Below are 25,571 nucleotides of genomic sequence, written 5' to 3'. Positions count from 1 at the left end.
TACACTTTTAAAATAACCCTGAAAATTCATGATCTAAAGCACCCTTCACAAATGTATTATACTAGAGTTCATATAGCAGGCTCATTGCCTGAACTGCAATCATCAACAGACAGGTAGCAACAATAAATACCACGTGATGAATACCTAAGTATACTGGTAAGTTCTATATTACCATGCATTACTAAAATCCCCCCTAGCAAAAGGGAATCCCAAATTTATCACTTTGTCAAGAAACACTAATTTCTAAAACAGATGATTTCTCATCACCTAAGGAGAATCAAGTAAATATTTTTTAAAATTCTCCAATTCGTATTTTTAAAAAGCTTAAAATGCTTAAAAACTTTAAAAGCACAAGACAGAGAAGTCTCATGCTTATCTTCCAATGGACGAAGATTAAAATTCTTGGAAAAGTTTCCTCCCATAAGGCAGAAGATAAATATCTCCAATTCTAGACTTTGAGGGATGTCAGGAAGAAAACTGCTTGCTTATAGCAATGGATGCTTAGTTTTCTAACATTGTAACATAAAATATCACCATGATATCCTAGCATGAATACTTGTCTTCACTCAGACCAAAAGATGAGTATTTAAGTCACTTAGCAAAAACTAAATGACATTCATAGCTACAGTTTATTCTTATTTATATACTTTTCATTTAATGACATTTATTGACATAATTTTGCAACATTCTCCTTTTCTTTGCCTTATTTTTCAGGAAAATGTTTCCAATTTGTAGTAACCCAACCTGCAAAAAAACAAAAGGTTATAATAAAAACCATAGCGAGCATTCTATCAAGAATACACTAGAATGTCTATACCCACACGAGGAAAGAGTCTTGAGGTCATCTAATACCATTATTATGTGAATGAGTCTCTAATAAGATTGGTATTTGGGTGTAATGCATTGGATAAGTATTTGGGTGTGCCACATGATTTAAGGGTAATGATTTACTAAAAGGGTTTCCTGCTAATTAGAGATAAATGACGTTAGAGTTTGACTAGCTTACCCATTCATTCCTCAGAGACAAGGAAGTCTTTAAGTATGTTTTAGAGGCAGTCTAGCATCTTATTTAAGAGGAGGTACTTTGGAATGAGAGGTCCTGAATTTGATTAACCAACAAGCTGTACACTTCTGGGGAAGTTACCTAATCTCTTGGTTTCTTAGATTTCTCATCAGTAAGAAGGGAGATGAGAGAAGGCAAGAGTCCCTGGGTGGTCTAGGAGTATTAACTTAGATAGGAGATAGTACAAGACACATTTAGTAATCACTGGACAAATCTTAATCTTAATACAGATGTTGAAGCAGACATTACTAAGAAATTACCTGCAAAAATTAGTACCTTTAAGTTCTAAACTGAAAATTGTGTATTAATACCGCTTAACAGTAAGATGAATATTCTATTAAAAAATAGTTGACTCTTCTATTTGGCTTTTGGCATTCCTGCACCCAAAATAAATATTTAAATGTTTAGAACAGATGGGATCACACTATTATAGTAAATATTTTTCTTTAGAGACTATCCAAAGGTCATACCTTACACCATCCAATCCCTATGATGGATGCTCCTTTGCAGAGAAGAATCTACCTGTTGAGAAAAATTCTCATGAATTATTTCCCTGGCATTATATTTACAGATGTCACTGTCAACGCCATTATGATTATAACTGCCCAAAGCTCATGTCTACCACCCAGTTCAGGATCTCCCTTGCTTAGAAAAGAGTACAGGATTCTCTTGGGCAGAGAGAGAGAGAACATATTCAGTAAAAGTACAGATAGCATCATGCTTTCTGCCCTTGAGGCATTCCTGATATCAGAGCTTCATAAACTTTGAATATATAAATGTTTGAATATATGAACATGTGGGGACCTTGTTAAAATGCCAACTCTGACTCAGTAGGTCTGAGCAAGACCTGAGATCTTCCCTTTCTAACCAGCTCCCTGGAGATGCTGCTGGCCTAACGCAGGTCACACCGATAAGTAGTAAGAAGGACTGAGACAACTAGGTCACTCTAGAGCATGCCTGTGAGTGTTAGGAGGCTAAAAATACTTTAGAAACTTTTAGATGATGAAGGAGAAAGCACTTTACGGTACTGCCCTAGAAACCTTATTTCAAAGTGAGCATGGTTCTTTCGAAATTTGCTTTCTTCAAATTGGCAAAGACCATTCCTTTTTTTCTCAAAATTGGGATGTCAAACCTATGCGACCCCTCCACGACTAAAGACACTGGTTTATTAGAGGGGCGGAAAGACACAGGAGTCATTAGCTATTTCTCTTTGCTATACCCTTAGCGCTGGTTCTGAAAATCAGAAATTTACTTTTTAAAGTCATGAGCAGGAAGCACAGTCTGTGCTATATCTAGTTAGTACACAACCACGGCGCTAACAGACATGAACAGTTATAAACACAATGCATATTGAAAAAATTTCCTGGTGTCATGGGTAAGACTTTTCAAGTTTGATTTGTAAAAAAATAAGGAAGCATAATTATAGTAAAATGATGGAATATGTATCATTCTGTTGACAGCAGGTGGCTATAGTCATTTCTGATACCTTATATATTACTGAATCTGTCATTCAAAATACTAATCTTCAAAATAAAATATAGCACTTACCAACTACCTACCTCACTTGAGTGCTTTAAATTTTAATTGATAGTAGGATGCTTTCTAGGCAGTGAAATGGCTTATTTGACGGTGAAATACCCTAAGGTTTGGCACAGTTACACAGGATAGAAAATTCACTCATGAATATAAAATTCACAAGTGTGGTCACGTGAAAAGTGACATGAAAATAAAATAAAATATAGTAAATACTTCCTTAAGATTCATAAACTGTTGATACATTTTCTCTGCTATATTTAAAAGAAAGTTTTCTTCTTGGGATCCTGAAAATAAAAACTTTTAAACCTTATGCTCCTATATAAAAAAGAATGTGGAAAAAAAATATTATCATCTGAAAATTTAAGGGTGGTTTTACAAATTAAAAAGATAAAAAACAAAAAAAGCTAATAAATCATGGTATAAGGTAAGATCCACGGCACTTTCCAATGCCATTTCTGAAATAACTCAAGAAATGGAATAATGGACTTCTTACTTAGTGCTTTCTTAATGCAAGGTAAGCAGCTTAGCCGTCTCTACTGACCTAACAGCATTCCTCACCTCATTAGTCATTGGCAAGGAAACAGAAATCAATTTTTTCCCAACCACAATTTTACACGAAGGCACAGATTTGCTATTGAAAATACAAATAACTCTTTTATTTAGTAAGATCAAGAAATTTAAAAGTACTAGGCTTGTATCATCAATATTAATTTCTTATTGTGAAGCTTAATGAGATTTACCTTCCTGCAAAAGAATTTTTTAAGCTAGTTACCTCTGTCTTCAAAACCAAACTGTGAATTTCTTTTCAGCTACCCACTTCTCCACTATACCATCTCTGCTGAGTTCAAAGGATGGCTTGGGGCTTACATGAAGGGGAAGCTGCAAAGTAATGCTACTTTACACCACGTTGATCTATGGAAGCCCAATCTGGTTAGTAATTACCTCGAAAGAGAAATGATTTCATGAGTGCAGCTGCTGTAAGTCCATTTATGTAGCAGAAAGAAATAATAAAAGCTTTGGAAAAAGAAAGATATGAGACCAAATCCTGCCTTTTTGTCATTTATTAATTCTATGACTGAGCCATAGCTTCCCTGCAGCATTATTAGGAGAATTAAATGGATGATGTATTTTTAAGCACATGACCAGCCCTTAATATCTTACCACTCTTTACTCTCATGCTCTTTTTATCGATATTTATTTAACTCCAATAATTTTTTTTTTTAATTCTGGGTATCACTACTAACATAATTTTTTAACTTTCATGAAAATATAGTTTTGTAGTATATAGTGACTGTGTTTAACTCTGGTTCTTTTTTTTTTTCATGGCCATAAAAAATTATTTTTTTCAGTCTATTGAAATAACTTAAATGCATTATATTCTTAATTGGATATTTTATAATATCAATGCTTATAAATTTGTATCGCATAGTTTCACAATTTAGCTATGTCTTTTATTGAACATTTATTTTTGCTCAGATGTAACACCACTCTTTCCAAGCCCATTAGAGAGATCCCAATTACCCTGGATCTATGTCTAAACCCCAGAGATGGCTCGATATGCCATGGTAGATGTAATGGCTCCACAGTCCAAGTGTATTAAAAATCATCAGAATCACTTGGGCAGGTAACTAGATTCTTAGGTTCTAATATCTTCCTACACCACTTGTTCTTTACCATCTAATCTCTTGGTAAGGTTTTAAAACTACCTTTCTGATACTCCAGAGATGTCAAGGCACTGGCATTAGAGATTTTAAAGCTTTTTTGGGTGATTACAATATGCAGCTCACGTTAAGAACACTCTCCTAAATAACTGCTCTGTAGCACTGCTACAATGCAGTATAGAAATAATAAGTGTACAAGCATTAAAAAAAAAGATATATGGTATAAACATTCTCTCAGGAATTGTTCCAAATATGCCTGCTTTCCTTTTTTTGAATGCCTATTCAAGAGAAAAAGATTAAGAAAGAAGAGGAACACAAAAGAAAACCAGAAGGTGCTAGAAAAATAAGATTCCACCAGGGCTACCTTGAAACTGCAAGAGAGAAGCAGTTGTTGCTGAACCTGCTATGGTTGGTAAAACTGAAACAGCCATTGCATTAAAATGTTTTCTATGTCAGGAAACAGGATTAAGCAACTAGTGACCTAGAATTAGGATGTGGAGTCTCCCTGAAAGATTGCAGCAAAGAAGATAATAAAAGATAAGGGCCTTTACAAGATACTTCTGTTCCTGAGGCAGTTCCATCTAAAATCTTAATAATGTACATTAACAGGAAAAAGGCGTGCATGTGTGATTAACAAATGCTTTTTTTTTTCAGGAAAGAAGGGACAAGAGAATTGAATTAATTTCTTTAAGCAGTAAGTTTTTTACTTCCTTGGTTAATTAAATACACATTGGACTAACAAATATCTGCCTTAGGTCAAAATACGAAACTAAGAACAGCATCCATACTAAAAGCACAGAATTACTCCTACCAAACAACTTTCATATGTTAGTCCATGGCTGGATAATTGCGGCTAAAAGAAGCCATGGTAAGACTAGTAAAGATGCCTTGTCTTCAGTCACTTAATTGACTTGTAACCATCAGAACAAAGTGACTGATCATCATTCTGAGCCCTTTTGGGGGGCAGATTTGAAGAAGAGGATAGTTTCATAAAATATTTCTTAAAGACATTTTAATCTTTTTTTAAGAAAATCAACAGCAATTCAAAAACATACACATTTACTAAGTGCCAACTATGTCAAGGAATTATAGTATCTGCTATGGAGAATATTAAAATCCCTCAAGGAGTTATATATATATGTGCTCTTGTTTTTTACTGGAAAATTAATACAATAGCTCTTCTAACATAGTAGATTGGTATTAAAGATTAAGTAGAATTCAACTTATTAGCAATTACAACTGTGAAAGAATGCTATCTTCTCTTATAACTGGTAGGAGTGCATAATATACAGCCATTATTAAGGGCAATGTGACAGTGTTTATCAAGATTTCCAATGCAATTAGACCTATACATATCCTACAGATATACACATTCATTGGAAACAGCATAAATATCTATATGATGGAATAATATGCAGCCCCAACAATATAGGATGCAGAAGCTCCGTTTTCACTGAGATGAAATATGTATCTCTAAGATACAGTGTTAAGTGGATAGAGTTATTTGTTGTATACTTTCATTTGCATTTTTTAAAGTAGAAAAATTCAAATGTTCATATACGCACAGGCTACCTCTCTAAGTACACCGGTAATCCACCAGAAGGGGCAGTGTGTGGCTGAGGAAAGGCCCTACTACTGAATGCCTTTTTCACTGCATACCTTTCTGTACATTTTAAATTTCGTACCACATGCTGCCTATTCTACCTTTTTTTTAAAATGAAAAACATTAAAGTGAAAAAAAATTTTAATGCAAACAGTACACTATTGAACAAATGGTTTCAAGAGGGTAGGCAGACTGGAATTAATTACAAAATATTAGATAACTAATTAGTAAAAGTCTCTGTTAATTTTTGTCAGCATCAATAAACTTTTTATATAGCCATTTTAGGGGCTGTAAAGAACCATTTCACTGATTATAGACATTTTGGGATTTTTTTTCTCAAAAATTTAAAGTTGCCACTTTCCCTCCTGTCTGTTTGCCTGCAAACATCCTGTAAGACTTTTACATGCTGGACACAAACTGAGTCCTGTTTTGGTTATGGGAAAATCTACTAGAAGTTTCTCCCCTTCATGTAATAGAGAACTTTTATTGCTAATCACCTTAGTTGTCTCATCAAAATAGCTCCCTGCTGCAGTACAGGGTGGGTGCTGGCACTTCCATTGAAAAGGAACCATACTTCTGCTTCTAGCTGAAGTTTGCTTTCTTAAAATGAAAAAGAATTTGCTTTCTTAAAATGAAAATACCAAAACAACCCAACTAAAAAATAGGCAAAGAACTTGAATAGACAGTTCATAAAAGGTACATGAATGGCCAATAAGCACATGAAAAGATGCTCAACATTATTAGCCATTAGGGAAATGAAAATCAAAAGCACAATGAGAAACAATATCATGCCATTAGGATGTCTATTTTTCAAAACAACAACAACAAAGGAAATAAATTTTGTAGCAGGTATGGATAATTAGGAGCTCTGGTACATAGTGGGTGGGAAGGTGAAATGGTGCAGCCACTGTGGGAAACAATTTGGCTGCCCTCAGAAATTTGAGCATAGCACTGTATATGACTTGAGAATTACACTTCTAAGCATATACCCAAAAGAATGAAAAGCAGAGACTCGAACAGATATGTGTGTACCCATATTCACAGCAGTTTATGTGCAATAGCAAAAAAGTGGAAACAACCCAAATATCCAACAACAGATGACTAGATAAGCAAAATGTGGGATATACATACAATGGAATACTATTTGGCAATAAAAAGGAATGATGTTCTGATATACGCTACATGAATGAACCTTGAAGATGCCATGTTAAATGAAATAAGCCAGACACAAAAAGACAAATTTGGTCTAATTTCACTTATATGAAACATGTAAAAATAAACAAATTCATACAGATAGAAAGTAGGTAACAGGTTACCAGGAACTGTGGGTTAGGAGAGGTGGAGGATGGTGAGTTATTGTTTAATGAGTACGGGGTTTCAATTTGGGTTAATGGAAAAGTTTTGATAATGGATAGTGATGACAGTAGCACAATGCTGTGAATATAATGAATATCAATGAAAGGTACACAATGAAAGTAGTTAAAATGGGAAAGCTTGTATTTTTGTGTTGTTTATATATCACAATAAAAATTTTAAAAAGAATTAAAAAAAGGAAAACATTACAGTGAGAAAAGCTTAACCTCTGGAAGAAACTGCAATGATACAGAAACAAATTCAGAACCTAGATTTATAATACTATATTAATAACACATTGGAAGATACCTAAAATAAAGAATGCCTTCTCTGAACCCCTAGCTAAAACAGAACGCTCTGATCCCAAGACACTTTCTAACACCTTGTTGTTTTGTTTTCATTATAGCAATTATCAACATCTAAATTCATTTTATGTATTTGTTTACATGTTTAATATCGCTGTGTTCTAGCCTTCTATGTTCCATGAATATGGATGTCCTGTATCTAGAATAGTGTCTGGCAAATATTTTAGGGTCTTGATAAACATTCATTGTTTTGATTAAATGAAATCATGCGAAAAGTTATTGAATTTATGGTATATTGTAGCAAGATTAAATGAAGGCCAAATCTTATGAATGGATAGAAATGTTATAAGAGTGATAATATAGCTCACAACTAACTTTTCTTAATTAGAAAATCCTCAAGTGTCAAACAGTATAAATTGAAGAGTTAAGGGTTTCAAAGAACATAAAAATCAAAACCATTTAGAAATCCTTAAACGTTTTTTGAAGATGGAAGCGCAGAGTTAGGCTTTCTGTAAGTTTCAAAAGTTGAGTAAGGAGACAGATATTCCAGATGATAGAAACAAACAGAAAAGGATGGGATGGAAACAGATGAGAAGCACCAAGTAGTTCAATTTGCCAGGGTCATAAATTATATATAGGGAAAAGGGAGAATTACAAGACCAGAGTGTTAAGTTGAAGTCATAATGCAAAGAATACTCAATACCAGCTTTAGAAATGAGGTCAATGCAGTAGGCAATTTGGGAACAATGAAAAGTTTTTAGACGGTGCTGCAATGTGATGTTTCTGAATGCTTAATGAGAAGTTTAAAAATACTGTTGACTGTTTAGGAAATCTGTTGTCATATTAAAAACAAGGTAATATTAAATAGCCATTGATAATAATATCAGTACAAGCTACCATTTATGCAGAGCTTAAAAAGTGCTGGACATTTTATAAGCAATTTACATGCTTTATCTGGTTTACTTCTTACCACAAGCTGATTTGATTATTCCAATTTCATATTTAGAAATGGAGGCTCAAGAGGGTTAGTTAATGTGTGAAAGTTCACCAATGATTACGTGAAAAGAGTGGGACTGGAACTTAGTGGGTCTGAAACAGCAAGTCCCAGGCTCAATACACTATTTCCCTGATGAGCCATGACTACCTTGGAAAAGGAAAAATGAAAATTGCATTTATAGCATGAATATTATGCTATAACACTTTCACATAACTCAATTTTCACAAGTCTGCCATGGAGATGCTATGAAGATTTGTTAAAAGAAAGAAAGAAGAAGAGAAGGCAGGCAGGGAGGTGCTATTCATTTCTAAGGAAAGGAAGGATGATTTGGCCTTTCTGTGCATTTAACATTCATAACGTCCATCTAAATTATGGCAAACATATAGGTTGTGGAGCAGGTCTGACCTCTATTCTGCAAAAAGAGAACCAGCTTCTCACTTGTCAGACAAGCAAAACAGATTGCTTGGTATCTGCAAACAACAATAAACTCAAAACAGCAATCTCATATAGATGTGAAATAGAAGTGCAATTAAAACAATACCAGGGAATTTGTTGTGACTGAACCACATGGTATTTCCATTTTGTATGTCAAAATAATTAAGTATTGGCAGCTTCAGATGGTTCACGTTTAATATTATACTGGTTTATAAAAGAAAAGGGCACTTCCACCATTATGATACCTGCCCATTTACATTGCTCTTTCCTACCTACAAGAGCTACTCTAATTCCTCAGACTTGGCTTCCAAGTCCTCTTCAGTCAATCTACCTTCACATTTCCTAACTTAATGCCCAAAACCCCAGATAAACCTCAATTCAGCCAAGCTGATTCTTATTTCAGCTACTAATGTTTATCAAATTCTGCTTTTTAATAGTATTGCAAGACAGGGATGGGCAGGAATGAGCTCAGATTGGCCAGCTCAAAGAGATATAGCAAGGCTGTGCTTTTAAACATATAACTCTATAGTAGCCCCGAAGAAGCATGGGCTCTCGTCTTGGGAATTGAACACACTCACTGCAGCTGAGTTTCTTCAACTATAACATAACAATTATAAAGCATTTCTGACCAGATTAGCAAGAGGATTTGTGAAATAAGGTATGTGGTGGTTGTCAGGAAATACTTGCTTTGACAAACCAAACATTTAACTGGAGATGGTCTAAGACTGGTTCCTAAGCATAATCCTGCATCCTCTGCCTGTACCATTTGACCAATAGGTAGACGGGAGGGAGGGATGATCAGCTCCAATCAAGATCAATTAGGTCTCTATCTCTCTAATATATTATCTATCCATGATCTTGTCTTCAATGCACCTGGTCTCCTCCTCTGTCAGTGATACAGAGCCCCAGCACCCCTGCACCTCCTTATCAACAAAAACCCAGCTCAGAACTGATCTCTACAGAAGATACTCTCAGCATTATTTACTCTCCCCTGGGAAATGTAAATTACAGCTTGCTATCAAGTGAGAGCCCACAGAAAGTGTTTGGGCCACATGAACTTGGCCCCTGGGTTGTACTGTCATTTGACATTACATCCCTGACTTCCTGCCATAGATTATATCTTTGGTATAGGACCTTGGTTTGTCCTTAACATACTGTCAAAAAATGCTTCTGGCTTTCTTGAGCAATAATTAGTCACTGCCTTTCTTTTTAGAAACAGGAACTCTCTTATGTTCTTGTGTTTCTTCTTTGACCCTGAATGCCAAGAAGTACTGAACATTTGTGCTGCTTAATCTCAGCATTCTGTTGTACTCATGGCTAACATTTCATAAGACCTGGCTTCATGCAGTTGCTGCCAATGTGAAGTTAACTCCCATCCCTTTTGTGGATCCAACTGTCAAACGTCAAGGTCTTCCCACTATATAGTGATTTTCCTTTCAGAGTTCTGGAATTCCGATATTCTAGCCCTTGAATATTTGCTCTGCTGAATGATATCCTACTTATATTTTTTCCATGCACACTCTGCTTTCCTGAATGGACTGAAATAGATTGAAATATTTACAGGGTCTATTAAACAATGGTAGGTCATCAATTTCCCTTTCTTTGTCTTCTCGCCTGTCTCAAACATCTCAGCCATTCCCTGATCATTTAATGATCACTAGTTAGCATTACTTTATCCAAAAACAGCCTGCATGCACACAGCTGCTGAAGATCAATGCATCTGAAAGTCCCTCTACTACCAAAAAATTAACTACACTGAAACACACTTTTAGTTCCCTGAGTAAAAACTTAATACCATCTTCAAAAGATAATCACAGTTAGACTTCTGGTTGACCAAAACAATGGTGTAAATGCTCCAGGGTGCCATCCCCCACAGAATCTTTGAACAACTATCAAAAACTGGCAGAGCCATCTTCCTTAAAACTGTGGAAAACAGTTACAGGGTTGCAGTAACTGAGCAAGCATCGAATCAAGACAATGCCACTTTAAAAACAGTAGGCAAAGCTCGTGGTGCCCTTGCTGGCTCCTTCTCTACCCCCTACCTGATGGGATGTGGACCCATTTGTGCTCCTCCTGTGGGTCCCTGGCCCTGTTCCAGTGGGAGCAGAGTAATCCCAAGACCTACACTGTGGTGCCTGCGCCAATCGGTCAGGTGGCAGCCTGAAAGACTGAACCAGAGAGCTAATCTCTGGAATACTCATGGACCATTCTCTAGGAGACCACATATTAGGTCTCAAAACAAGACTGAATAAATTTGAAAATATTGAACTGACACAATTTATTCTCTCTGACCACAATGAAGGAAGTAGAAATCACTAACAGAAGAATAACTGGAAAATTCACAAATATGTGGATTTAAACAACACACTCTTAAACAACCAATGGGTCAAAACAGAAATCACAAGAGAAATTAGGAAATATCCTGGAGTGAATGAAAACAAAAGCACAAGTAACAAAACATGGAATGCAACAAAGGCAGTACTAAGAAGGAAATTTATAGTTGTAAATGCTTACATTATAAAAGAAAGATCTCAAAGCACTGTCCTAACCAACAATTGGGGAATCAAGAAAGAGAAAAGCAAACTAAACCCAAGGCAAGCAGAAGGAAGGAAATAACAAAGATTAGATCAAGCATAAATGAAATAGAGACTAAAAACACCATAGAAAGAGTTAACAAAACCAAAAATTGGTTCTTTAAAAAGTTCAGTACAATCAACAAACCTCTAGCTAGACCGACAAAGAAAAAAAAGAGATGACACAAATATTTAATATTGGAAATGAAAGGAGGGGAGACATTATCAACTACACGGAGATAAAAAGGATTATAAGGATACTATGAACAACTATATGGAACAAATTAGAGAACCCAGACAATCCTAGAGACACACAGCCTAGGTACGCTGACTCAAAAGGAAGCAGATCTCAATAGACCAAGTAACAAGAAATTGAGTCATCAAAATCCTCCCAACAAAGAAAAGCCCAAGACCAGGAACTTTCACTGGTGAATTTTACCATATATTCCAATAATCAACATAAATACTGCTCAAAATCTTCCAAAAACTTGAAGAGGAGGGAAAATTTCCTAACTCATTCTATGAGGCCAGCAAGCCTCACTCTAATACCAAAGATAAAGAAAATTACACGCCAATACTCCTTATGAATATAGATACAAAAATCCTCAACACAATTCTAGCAAACCAAATCCAACAACACATTAAAAGAATTATACGCCATGATCAAGTGGGATTTACCCCTGATATACAAGGGTGATTCAACATAAGAAGATTGATAATTAATAGACCACATTAATAGAACAAAGAGGAAAAAAAACGCATGATTATCTCAATTAACCCAAGAAAGGTACTCAATGGTGAAAGTCTGAAAGCTTACTCTTCAAGATCAGGAACAAGACAAGGATGCCCAGGACAACCACCATTATTCAGTATTGTACTGGAAGTTCTAGCCAGAGAAGTTAGGCAAGAGAAAGAAGTAAAAGGCATCTAAATTGGAAAGGAAGAGGTAAAACTTTTCCTATTTGAAAATGACATGAACCTACATTTAGAAAATCCTGAAAATTCTATAACAAAGCTACTAGAGCTAATAATAGGATTCAGCAAAGTGGCAAGGTACAAGATCAACATATAAATATCAGTAGCACTTCTATTCACTAGTGAACTAGTGAACAATCTGAAGAGGAAATTAAGAAAAGATTGCATTTACAATAGCAATTAAAAGAACCAAATACCTAGGAATAACTTTAATCAAGGCTGAAATAAAGGCAATAAATAAATAAGTTTAATAAAGGACTTAAACATAGAAAACTAGAAAACACTGCAAAAATAAATCAAGGGAGGCCTAAATAAATGGAAAGACATTCCATGTTCATGGGTTGCAAGACTAAATATTGTTAAGATGTCAGTTATACCTAAAGCAATTTACAGATTTAACTCAATCCCAATAAAATTTTTAGTAGCCTTATTTGCAGATATGGAATAACTGATCATCATCTTTATATGAAAGAGTAAGGGCCCCGAATAGCCAAAAACATCTTTAAAAAGAAGTACAAAGTTGGAAGACTCACACTTCCGAATTTTAAAGCTTGTAACAAAGCTACAGCAATTGAAAACAGCATGGTACTGGCATAAGGTCAGACATATAGACCAATGAAATTGAACTGAGCATCCAGAATGGACCCTCACATCTATGCCCAACTGATATGTGACGAGGGTGCTAGATCCACTCAATCAGGAAAGAACAGTCTCTTCAACCAATGGTGCTGTGAAAACTGGATATCCATATGCAAAAGAATGAAAGTGGACCCCTTTTCATGTCACACACAAATATCAACTCAAAATTAATTGAAGACCTAAATGTATGAACCAAAACAAATTCCTAGAAGAAAACATAGGGAGGCATCTTCATAACCTTGAGTTAGGCATTGGTTTCTTAGACTTCACACCAAAAGCCTAAGCAACAAAGGAAAAAATAGATCAATAGAACTTCATCAAAATGAAAAATTTTGTGCATCAAAGAACTTCATTAACATAAAAACAACCTACAGAATGGGAGAAAATATTTGGAAACTATGTATCCAATAAAAGTTTGATATCTGGAATATACAAAGAAAGCCTACAACTCAATAACAACTCAACTCAACAAATGGGCTAAAATACTTGAATAGACATTTCTCCAAGAGATATACCAATGGCCAACAAAGCAAAATAAAAGATATTCAACCATCATTAGCCATTAAGGAACTGCAAGTCAAAATTACAATGAGTACTATTTCAAACCCACTAGAATGTTTGCTACTAAAGAAATGGAAAATTACAAGTGTTGGAAAGGATGTGGAGAAATAAGAACATTCATTGCTTGTGGGAATGTAAAATGATGCAGCTACTGTGCAAAACAATTTGATAGTTCCTCAGAAAGTTAGAATCATCATGACCTGGCAATCCCACTCACTTCTAGATATATACCTAAAAGAACTGCAAGCAGGGACTCATGCAGATATTTGCACGCTGCTGTTCATAGCAGCATTGTTCACAATTGTCAGAGGATGGAAACAACCCAAGTGCCCATCAACTGTTGGAGTATTATTCAGCCATAAAAAAGGAATGAAGTTCTGATATATGTGATAACATTAATGCACCTTGAAGATACCATGTTGAGTGAAATAATCCAGCACAAAAAGACAAATATTGTATGACTCACTGAAAGAAAAAATAAGAAGAAAATTCATAGATTCGAAATCTAGAATATAGGTTACCAGGGGATGGGGTGTGGGTAGGGAATGCGAAACTAATGGTTTAATTGGTACTCTGTTTAGGGGATGGAAAAGTTTGGGTAACGGATAGCAGTGATGGTAGAACAAATCATGAATGTAACTTCCACCACTGAATTACATATTTAAGTGCATTTAAAGGGGAAATTTTAGGTTATATATGTTACTGGAGTATAATTTGAAAAACAAAGGACTGTACAACAGAAACAGTAAGCCCTGTTGTAAACTATGGACTGTAGTTAACCATGTAGGTGTAATAATTTTGTTTCATCGATTGTAACAAAGTTACCATCCTAATGCAAAGTGTCAATAATATGTAAACTGTGGATGGGGGATGTATGGGAGCTCTGCAAGTTTTTTCTGTACTTCTCACAATGAAAATTCTGGTACACACACTGTTAGAATTATACTAAGTAACTAACTAACTTACTAATCATGTATGTGTGTGGTTGTGTGTGCGTTTTGTTTTGTTTTTTAATTGTCTCTGTATTATACATGCTGTTTTGTCAGCTGATTTTTTACCCCTTAGCAACATGCGGTGCTTTTTTTTGTCAATAGTCATCTCTAACATAATTTAAATGGTTACATAGGTATACTGAAGGAATTTTTTGCAGGGGAGGAGACTTTTCATCAAAGCACCTGTGACAAGTAGTTATGCACAGCATTTTCTTTTTTTATTAATTAAAGAAAAAAAAAGAAATTAACCCAACATTTAGAAATCATTCCATTCTACATATGCAATCAGTAATTCTTAACATCATCACATAGATGCATGATCATCATTTCTTAGTACATTTGCATTGATTTAGGAAAAGAACTAGCAAAACAACAGAAAAAGATATAGAATGTTAATATAGAGAAAAAATTAAAAATAATAGTAATAGTAAAAAAAAGAAAAGTAAAGAAAAAAAGAGAAACAAACAAACAGACAAAAAAAAAAACAAAACCTATAGCTCAGATGCAGCTTCATTAGGTGTTTTAACATGATTACTTTAAAATTAGGTATTATTGTGCTGTCCATTTTTGAGTTTTTGTATCTAGTCCTGTTGCACAGTCTGTGTCCTTTCAGCTCCAATTACCCATTATCTTACCCTGTTTCTAATTCCTGCTGGACTCTGTTACCAATGACATATTCCAAGTTTATTCTCGAATGTCGGTTCACATCAGTGGGACCATAGAGTATTTGTCCTTTAGTTTTTGGCTAGACTCACTCAGCATAATGTTCTCTAGGTCCATCCATGTTATTACATGCTTCATAAGTTTATTCTGTCTTAAAGCTGCATAATATTCCATCGTATGTATATACCACAGTTTGTTTAGCCACTCGTCTGTTGATGGACATTTTGGCTGTTTCCATCTCTTTGCAATTGTAAATAACGCTGCTATAAACATTGGTGTGCAAATGTCCATTTGTGTTTTTGCCCTTAAGTCCTTTGAGTAGATACCCAGCAATGGTATTGCTGGGTCATATGGCAATTCTATATTCAGTTTTTTGAGGAACCGCCAAACTGCCTTCCACAGTGGTTGCACCATTTGACATTCCCACCAACAGTGGATAAGTGTGCCTCTTTCTCCGCATCCTCTCCAGCACTTGTCATTTTCTGTTTTGTTGATAATGGCCATTCTGGTGGGTGTGAGATGATATCTCATTGTGGTTTTGATTTGCATTTCTCTAATGGCCAGGGACATTGAGCATCTCTTCATGTGCCTTTTGGCCATTTGTATTTCCTCTTCTGAGAGGTGTCTGTTCAAGTCTTTTCCCCATTTTGTAATTGGGTTGGCTGTCTTTTTGTTGTTGAGTTGGACAATCTCTTTATAAATTCTGGATACTAGACCTTTATCTGATATGTCATTTCCAAATATTGTCTCCCATTGTGGAGGCTGTCTTTCTACTTTCTTGATGAAGTTCTTTGGTGCACAAAAGTGTTTAATTTTGAGGAGCTCCCATTTATTTATTTCCTTCTTCAGTGCTCTTGCTTTAGGTTTAAAGTCCATAAAACCACCTCCAACTGTAAGTTTCCTAAGATATCTCCCTACATTTTCCTCTAACTGTTTTATGGTCTTAGACCTAATGTTTAGATCTTTGATCCATTTTGAGTTAACTTTTGTATAGGGTGTGAGATACGGGTCTTCTTTCATTCTTTTGCATATGGATATCCGGTTCTCTAGGCACCATTTATTGAAGAGACTGTTCTGTCCCAGGTGAGTTGGCTTGACTGCCTTATCAAAGATCAAATGTCCATAGATGAGAGGGTCTATATCTGAGCACTCTATTCGATTCCATTGGTCGATATATCTATCTTTATGCCAATACCATGCTGTTTTGACCACTGTGGCTTCATAATATGCCTTAAAGTCAGGCAGTGCAAGACCTCCAGCTTCGTTTTTTTTCCTCAAGATGTTTTTAGCAATTCGGGGCACCCTGCCCTTCCAGATAAATTTGCTTATTGGTTTTTCTATTTCTGAAAAATAAGTTGTTGGGATTTTGATTGGTATTGCATTGAATCTGTAAATCAATTTAAGTAGGATTGACATCTTAACTATATTTAGTCTTCCAATCCATGAATATGGTATGCCCTTCCACCTATTTAGGTCTTCTGTGATTTCTTTTAACAGTCTTTTGTAGTTTTCTTTATATAGGTTTTTTGTCTCTTTAGTTAAATTTATTCCTAAGTATTTTATTCTTTTAGTTGCAATTGTAAATGGGATTCGTTTCTTGATTTCCCCCTCAGCTTGTTCATTACTAGTGTATAGAAATGCTACAGATTTTTGAATGTTGATCTTGTAACCTGCTACTTTGCTGTACTCATTTATTAGCTCTAGTAGTTTTGTTGTGGATTTTTCCGGGTTTTCGATGTATAGTATCATATCGTCTGCAAACAGTGATAGTTTTACTTCTTCCTTTCCAATTTTGATGCCATGTATTTCTTTTTCTTGTCTAATTGCTCTCGCTAGAACCTCCAACACAATGTTGAATAATAGTGGTGATAGTGGACATCCTTGTCTTGTTCCTGATCTTAGGGGGATGCACAGCATTTTTTGATAAGTAGAATTCTCTCTCTCTTTTTTTTTGGATGTGTTTGTTTTTTTTCTTTTTGCATGGGCAGGCAGTAGGAATCGAACCCGGGTCTCCGGCATGGCAGGCGAGAACTCTGCCTGCTGAGCCACCATGGCCCGTCCAGAATTCTCATATTTTAAAGAACAGAATGCCTACCTCAATATTTAAAGTTGCTCTAATGGTTATACAAAAGTTTTTGAGGCCTTTAAAGAGCTGACAAATAGCAGGCCAATTAAGAAAGTTCTTTTTTCTGTTTTTGGCATAAAATTTAAGATTTGGTATTTAATTCTTAGGAAATAAAATATATTTCAGTAGTGATTTTACCCCAGTTTTAATTTTATTTTATCTAAGGAATAAAGAGCTAGGATATAGATGAATTTAAAAGGAATTACTCAAGGAAACACAATTAAAATTATTCAAAAGAAAATCAGCATGGTGATGAATGCACAACTGTGTGACGATATTGTGAGCCATTGATTGGACTGTATGTGTGTGAAGATTTCTCAATACAAATATTTTTAAAAAAGAGTAAATCAGCATTTTCTTGCTTTATTTTTAGCATGGTATGAGAGCATTATAATGCTATATGTCATTGCTGTACACCTGGAACTTTCTCAAAAATTGTTATTTCACACAATGTGTTTCCATAGATCTAAGCTTACTTTAACAAAATGAACTCCCTTCTTCTATCCCACCCCACCTAAGAAAAACATTGTTTTTGAATATGGTTTCTGTGATTTTCTCAGTAAGTGCTGAGATTTTAAGACAAAGAGGGAAAGGGTAGGTAGCACAGTGGATGACTCAACCTGCCTGGGTCTGAAGTCCAGCTCTGCTGATTGCCACCAGCTATTTAATCTCCCTGGACCTTATGTTCCTTTATCTGAAAAATATGCCCAGTCATAACACCTGTTTCATTAAGTGGGTGGGGGTGGGATTAAGTGAGTTAATACCCATAAAGCCTTTAGTAAGCACACGGTCAGTTCTCAATAACTTAGCTGATATCATTATTGAACAGTCAATGTAAGTCTTCAAGGAAGCATTACTCATAATTTCCAGGAAACACACTCCAGTCACCTTCCACATTCATAAACGCAATGGCAAAAGATGAATTGTGTTGTGTGTATGTATATGCATATATATATCTGCACATATTTTTTGTTTTATTTTTAGTGTATGTAAAAGTCATCTAATAATAACAAACTAGAGATTTCACACTGTTTAATTGCAAGATAGAGAAAGTAATTATTTAAATTCCCACAATAAAACTTTCCTTTGGAACTATCTATCCTTCTCCCCAATCCTCTCTGGATTTTCCCTTAGGAAACCACACCAAATTTTTTTTACCTAATTCTTCTTTAATGAAATTTTTAATCTCCAGCCTTAAAGGCATGCTTTGTGATTTAAACATGAAAGGACAGATTCTCTCCATTAAGAAAAACTTACCTTATCAGCATTCTGGGAAAAAGTATTTTTTACTGTTAAGCATAGGCAAGTGCTACCATGCAAAATATAGGATTGAGATTTTGAACTTTGGATGTTACTTTCTACAACTAAATTTCTCTTTTAGGCACATGGATTAAAGGTAGTCAGTACTAATCCATCCCACATACAGGGATTAGATTCTTAGCAGGAAGGGCCTTCCTGAATACAAGCCACGTTTGTTTTGGTTGCTTAGATGAGTGAATATCTTTCTTTTTTCCTTGAGAAATGTGATCTGATTTTTTGGTTAGCTTAAAATAAATGCTTGCAGAAATAAGTACCTGCATTATTATTTGAAGTTCTTAAAATTCTTGCTGATTTTTACTGTAGACTCTGCAAACCACTTTTGAATCTCATTAAAGTGAAAAAACAAAATTACGTCCCCTGGAATATGGGGACTTTTCGTATGAGCTATATGTTGCACAATGAAGGGAAAATAAATACAAAAACTAACAGTAATAGACAGTTAGAGTAATATTGGATAAAATAAATTCCTGAAATAAAAAATTTGAAAATATTTAGTAACTTAGCTCACTACTGTAGCAAAGTTGATATTTTTAATAACTTTTTATTTGATATTTTGAGAACTCATACAACTTTGATAGTTAATCAGATGGTATTTATGATACCATTAATATTTAGAATACAAGTAAGTGATATTTGTATTTATGGATGTTTTTCCTTCCTTGATTTAATTTTAAATCATGAAACATATTGTACAAACAGGCTTTATGGGGATTAATTAGAATTTTTTTTTTAATATGCCTATGGATAAGCTAAGATATCCATTTAGGTGGTTAAGATTTCCATATGTTAATAATAAAAATATTTGTATCTTCATGTTTTCCTGAAATAAGGAAAGTATTTAGCAACATAGGTCATTACTCTAGCAATGCAGGTATGTGTAAGAACTTTCTACTTGATATTTTGAGAACATTCACAGTTTTGACAACTGATCAAATGGTATTTAAGTTAGTTTTCAATATTTAGAATTTAAGAAGTTTGCTATCTGAATATCTAGATTTTTTTTCTTATTGCCTTATCTTAAATTGGTTTATGAAACTTACTGTGCAAACACAGACTTTACATTGATTATATGGATACTTTATTTAAATATGCCTATGGTTAAGCCAACTAAGATATCCATTGTTGGTGGTTCTAAGTGTATTGTCTGTTTTCTTAAATTAAAGATGTTAAAAATATATAAATAAATAAATAAGAAAAAATAAAATAAAATAAAAGGGTAGTAGGCCTACATATTTGCTTTCCTCCCCTAAAATAAATAAATAAATAAATAGATCATGTTATCTCCTTGCATAAAGTCTTGCAACATCTGTGTCCACTCTGGGCTACTTTCCTGCTTCTGTTGTGAGGAACATTCAACTGATTATAGCTCCTGGACAGGGTCCTTGGCTGGGAGAACATGAAACTTCATGAGGTATTAGGGTGGCAAAAGCTATGAGAGATGATGACAGCCATACTAGTTGAGAGACCTGGAAGCTTCTCCATGTGCCTCCTGCCCCAGACCTAGGTCCAGAAATTGTACCAGCTCTTATATACAAATTTTGGAGATGCTGGGCATTTCCTTGTCCTGGCTGTCTATTACACTCTGAGCTTCTGAAAGTCTGGACTCCTAGTGATATCACACCATGGATTTAAATAGAAACCCACAGAATTCAATATGATGACCTTAATTCAATTAAGGCCATCATAGTCTAATTCTCCCTAACTCAAACCATGGACGATGTGAGTTAAATACTCAATATCCAGGCTCTTAAAACAGCAGTCTGCCCAACCAAAACCATTCCTGCCAAACACCCAGGGCATTATATAAGATTCTACAAAGATTCCACACATTAGGGTAACTTTCCAGAAACCTACAACCTCCAGATGGGTCCCTGGACCAGAGAAATCCTAAAATGCAGAGGGCTTAACCTCTCCAGAGCATCAACTAGTTCCAACCCCCTATTCCATACTATCAATAGCCCTTTCCAACATGAAAAAGTTAGAATGGGCATAACCCAAATACCCCTAAAGAGTGGGAGAAAGATCAAAAGTGATTGTGGAGTTATACAGAGAAGATAAGGTTTAACAAATGAGTATGATTGCTGAGTCATTATATTGAGAATTCTGTTAGTCTCCAGTGTCTTAGAGCAGCTAGAAGTAAAAACCTAAAATTGTGGAATTGTAACCCATACCAACTCTGAAATCTGTTCTACAACTAATTGTTGTGCTGTGCTTTGAAATGTATTGCTTTTTCAATATATGTTATTTTTCACAAAAAATAAAAAGTATATATTTCTTCTAGCTCCACTGTTTTGGAGCAGCTGAAAGGAAAAATCTGAAATAGCAGAATGGTAATCCATAACAAACTCTGAAATCTACTGTGTAACTACTTGTTGAAGTGTACTTCGAAAATCATTGTTTTTTCTTTGAATATGTTATATTGAGCAATAAAAAACATTAAAAAAACAGGGGCGGGCCGCGGTGGCTCAGCGGGCAAAGTGCTTGCCTGCTATGCCGGAGGACCTCGGTTCGATTCCCGGCCCCAGCCCATGTAACAAAAACGGAGAAACAGAATACAATAAAACAAGAAAATGTTTAAAGATGTTTCCCTTTCTTCCTTCCTTCCTTCCTTCTATCCTTCCTTCCTTCTCTCTGTCTTTCCTTTAAAAAAAAAAAAAAAAAAAAACATTAAAAAAACAAACAAAACACCCACAGTACCTGGATGCTCCAAACCTGCTTTTCTTCAAGTTCTAGAAAAACAGAATTTAGAGTTACATTGCCTCCCTAAATGCATGTTTGTATTACACCTTCCAGACTGCCCTATGCAGAGTGAACTTAAAAGTGTGTGCAAAAAAGTACAAAAAGGCACACTATGTATCAGCATAATAGCATACTATTTCATCTATCTATCTGCTTATCTATGCATTCAAATAGCACTTCTGACCTATTTCTCCTCCCAGACAACACCAATTGCTAGGTGTGACTGGGTCAAGGGTGAGAATGAATGCAAAAGGAAATGTGATCTCAAAGGCACAGGAGGCAGGCACAGGAGGAGGCAGTCACAGGAAGCAGATACATTGTGACCCCAGCAGATCAATTTACTCTCCCAGCACTAGTCCCAGGATGGCAATAGCTATTTCATGTCCTGTTAATGCCCCTAGTGATACCCACAGCCAGCCATATAAGGCATGGATCTTAGAGCATCCATGTATGCTACATTTTTAAAAACTCCTGACCATCATCTAAAACTTTATTAGATCTTGTGCTGGTTTGAGAGGATGTATGTACCCTAGAAAAGCCATGTTTTAATCCTAATCCCATTTTGTAAAACAGTAGTATGTTTGAAACTTTAATTAGATGATCTCCCTGAAGATGTGGCTCAATCAAGAGCGGTTTAAACTGGATTAGGTGGAGACATGTCTCCACCCATTTGGGTGGGTCTTGATTAGTTTACCAGAATCCTATAAAAGAGGAAACATTTTGGAGAAAGCAATAGATTCTGAGAGAGCAGAACAACTTAGCCACAAGAAGCAGAGAGTCCACCAGCCAGCGACCACTGTTGATGAAGAAGGAAAATGCCTCCCGGGGAGCTTCATGAAACAGGATGTCAGGAGAGAAAGCTAGCAGATGACACTGTGTTTGCCACATGCCTTTCCAGCTGAGCGTGAAACCCTGACCATGTTCTCCATGTGCCTTCTCACTTGAGAGAGAAACCCTGAATTTGATCGGCCTTCTTGAGCCAAGGTATCTTTTCCTTGCTGTCTTAGATTGGACATTTCTATAGACTTGTTTAAATTGGGACATTTTCTCGGCCTTAGAACTGTAAACTAGCAACTTATTAAACTACCTTTTTTAAAAGCCGTTCTGTTTCTGGTATATTGCATTCCAGCAGCTAGCAAACTAGAACAGACCTGATGAGGACTGATTCTATACTTAATTTCTAGATCTGCAGGAGGCCACTGTAATGAAATTTTCCCTGTTTTATTCCTGACAACGTGGGACAAAGATCCTGGAATGAGTTGAGACTCAGCATCAAAGGACTGAGAAAAACCCTAGAAGGAGCTGAGAATTAACATCAAGAGACTGAGAGAACCTTCTCGACCAAAAGGGGGAAGAGTAAAATGAGACAAAGTGTCAATGGCTGAGAGATTCCAAACAGAGTCGAGAGGTTATCCTGGAGATTATTCTTACACATTAAGTAGATATCACCTTGTTGTTCAAGATGTAGTGGAGAGGCTGGAGGGAACTGCCTGAAAATGTAGAGCTGTGTTCCAGTAGCCATGTTTCTTGATGATGATTGAACAATGATATAGCTTTCACAATGAGACTCTGTGAATGTGAAAACCTTATGTCTGATGCTCCTTTTAGCTACTAATCAACAGAAGAATAGAACATATGGAATAAAAATAAATAATAGGGGGAACAAATGTTAAAATGAATTCTGTTTGAAATAGTGGTAAATGAAAGCGAGGGGTAAGGGGTATGGTACGTATAGTTTTTTTCTTTATTATCATTTTATTTCTTTTTCTGTTGTCTTTTTATTTCTTTTTCTAAATTGAAGCAAATGTACTAAGAAATGATGAATATGCAACTATGTGATGATATTAAGAATATCATCTTAATATCATCTTATACTGATTATATATGTAGAATGGAATGATTTCTAAAAGTTTTGTTTGTTAATTTTTTAAATTAATAAAAAAAGTTAAAAAAAAATTTTCCCTGTTTTAGTCTATGGCTAAATGTCATTTAGTCTATGGCTGTATTTTGTCAAAACAACTTCTTGAACTATAGAAAATTACTTGATTGGTTGGTCCGTTTTCTAGATATTTTGGCAAAAAAATAAGGAAATGCGATATTACTTTTACTGCAAATTTGAAAATAAAATATCAGGATATAATGCCATGCAGCCATTTTAAATACATACTTCTATAATAATGGATGTTGTTTCTTTTGAATATGAATTTTAAAACCCTCCACAAAAATCCACAAACACTGATGTTCAGATGGTATCTCTTTTTGCCTGTGGCTCTACTGAATCAAATTGGACTGTCTTAAACTTTTCTGTTGGCCTTAGATTCCCTCATGCACTAAGTCTGATATTCCTGTAGCGTCAACACATATTCGCTAAACTGAATCTGATTTTCCTCTATTAGATTTATCAGTCACAAATGCAAAGACCACTGGGTAAGAATATATTTAAAGTACAGGAAACTGTCGCACAATATACCATGATCTTGACCTGCATTTTTACTCTCACTCTGAAGTTGGCACATCTATGAATCTAAACCCATCCCAAGAATTTAATCCAATGAATAAACATAATTGTTCCCATTGACTAAAATTAACTCCTAAGATACTTGCTTATCTATCAGTCTTTTTCTTTTTTATATGATCCTGTGGACTATGTAATCAAAGATTTTGTAAACTGCATGTATGTTGTAACTTACTGCTTACACTATACATAAAATTTATAATTAGAAAACTGAAAAACAGAATCAAGATTGGATGCATATATGATTGGAACATAAGGTATAATGTTCTTGCCTATAAACTGGGGGTGAAAATTCCTACCTCACAGGGTTGTACAAGAAGACCAAGAAATGCAGATGTACTATGTAAAATTTTAAATAGTGATATGTTTAATATCAATAATAAAGGAACTAAAATTTATATGGCACTCATTGAGTGTCAGATAATATTCTAAATGCTTTATATACATTAACTCATTAAATCAATACAATTAGTGTACTGGGTAAGTAGTATTTTCCTAATTTCAAAGATGAGGAAATTAAGGTTCAGAGAAGATAAGTGACTTGCCCGATGTTACAGAGCTAGTAAGTGGCTAAGCAAGGATTCCCAGAGTCACACTATTTATCATCCTCCTATATGACATCACTAATGTAAGTTATATAATCTGACACAGACAATAAAGCCAGCAATGCTTTACTTTGGAAAGTTAAGATTTATATTGAATTTATGTACTGAGTAAGTAAAGACTAATGATAGAAAATAATCCCATTGTCTTATTAATGCTGGGACAGGTCTTAAGAAACTCATGTCAGATAATGTTTAAAACATTTCTTTTCTTAATCTTTTGCTAATACTTTGTTTAGACTTTACTCTTGCACTTCTGCTGGAAGGTTAGTAGTTAGAGTCCTATCTTTACATATTAAAGAGCAATTTACACTGTAATTTATATTTAACATCATTATGAATAAATCAGCTTTTTCATTTAAAAAACTATGATGTGAGGAGCATGTAAGAGGTACTTGCATGAATTTTATTGCAGCCTTAAATCTTTCCTTTCTTCTCAGGGCATGTGTTCCTGTGGTAGCATGGTGTGGGTCTAACAGCCAATCCAATCCTCCTCTTTTGCTAAGAGAAAGCGTAACCTGATATTTTTGGGAGGGCAATGTGCCTAGCCCTGAAGATGAATCAGAATTCATCTCCATTCATACTGAGATGTTTAAGTATCTCGAGGCTATCAGTTGCTTTGTCATGAATACTCTTAAAGTTGTACAAAGCAATCTCAGTCCCTTTTGCCCAGCAAAAGATCCAAAAGCTTTGACCCAGGCTTTGTCAGTGCAATTAAGTTACAGCAATAATAAAAGCAACCCCCTACATAAATTTACAGAGAGCAAGTCAGCTGAGAGGCTTCTCCTTGAAAAACAAGAATGGTAAAAAGTCATTTGTCCCTGCCCCCTGCCTTTCTGCTTGGGAAGGTGGTGTGAAGACATGAGGACTAATGATGGCTGCCATTTTGATGTGGCCATGAAGAACACATTAAA

General features: G+C 35.2%; 1 protein-coding gene across 5 annotated transcripts in view; it reads right to left on the bottom strand.

Annotated features, from left to right (window-relative positions):
* ELOVL6 (ELOVL fatty acid elongase 6) overlaps positions 1-25,571 on the bottom strand; it is a 161,497-nt gene that overhangs the window by 116,924 nt on the left and 19,002 nt on the right. Inside the window, exon 1 of one of the 5 annotated variants that reach the window (XM_077142550.1) lies at positions 1,534-15,007. The exons of the other annotated variants lie outside the window; for them this stretch is intronic. The gene's annotated coding sequence lies outside the window, so the exon portion shown is untranslated. Of the gene's footprint in view, positions 1-1,533; positions 15,008-25,571 lie in introns of those variants that run through there. 5 annotated transcript variants of the gene reach the window in all.

Source organism: Tamandua tetradactyla, chromosome 24 (genome assembly GCF_023851605.1).
Source record: "Tamandua tetradactyla isolate mTamTet1 chromosome 24, mTamTet1.pri, whole genome shotgun sequence".
Lineage (NCBI taxonomy): Eukaryota > Metazoa > Chordata > Mammalia > Pilosa > Myrmecophagidae > Tamandua > Tamandua tetradactyla.
The sequence above is the reverse complement of the archived record's forward strand: the minus strand, read 5'-3'. Positions and strand labels throughout refer to the sequence as shown.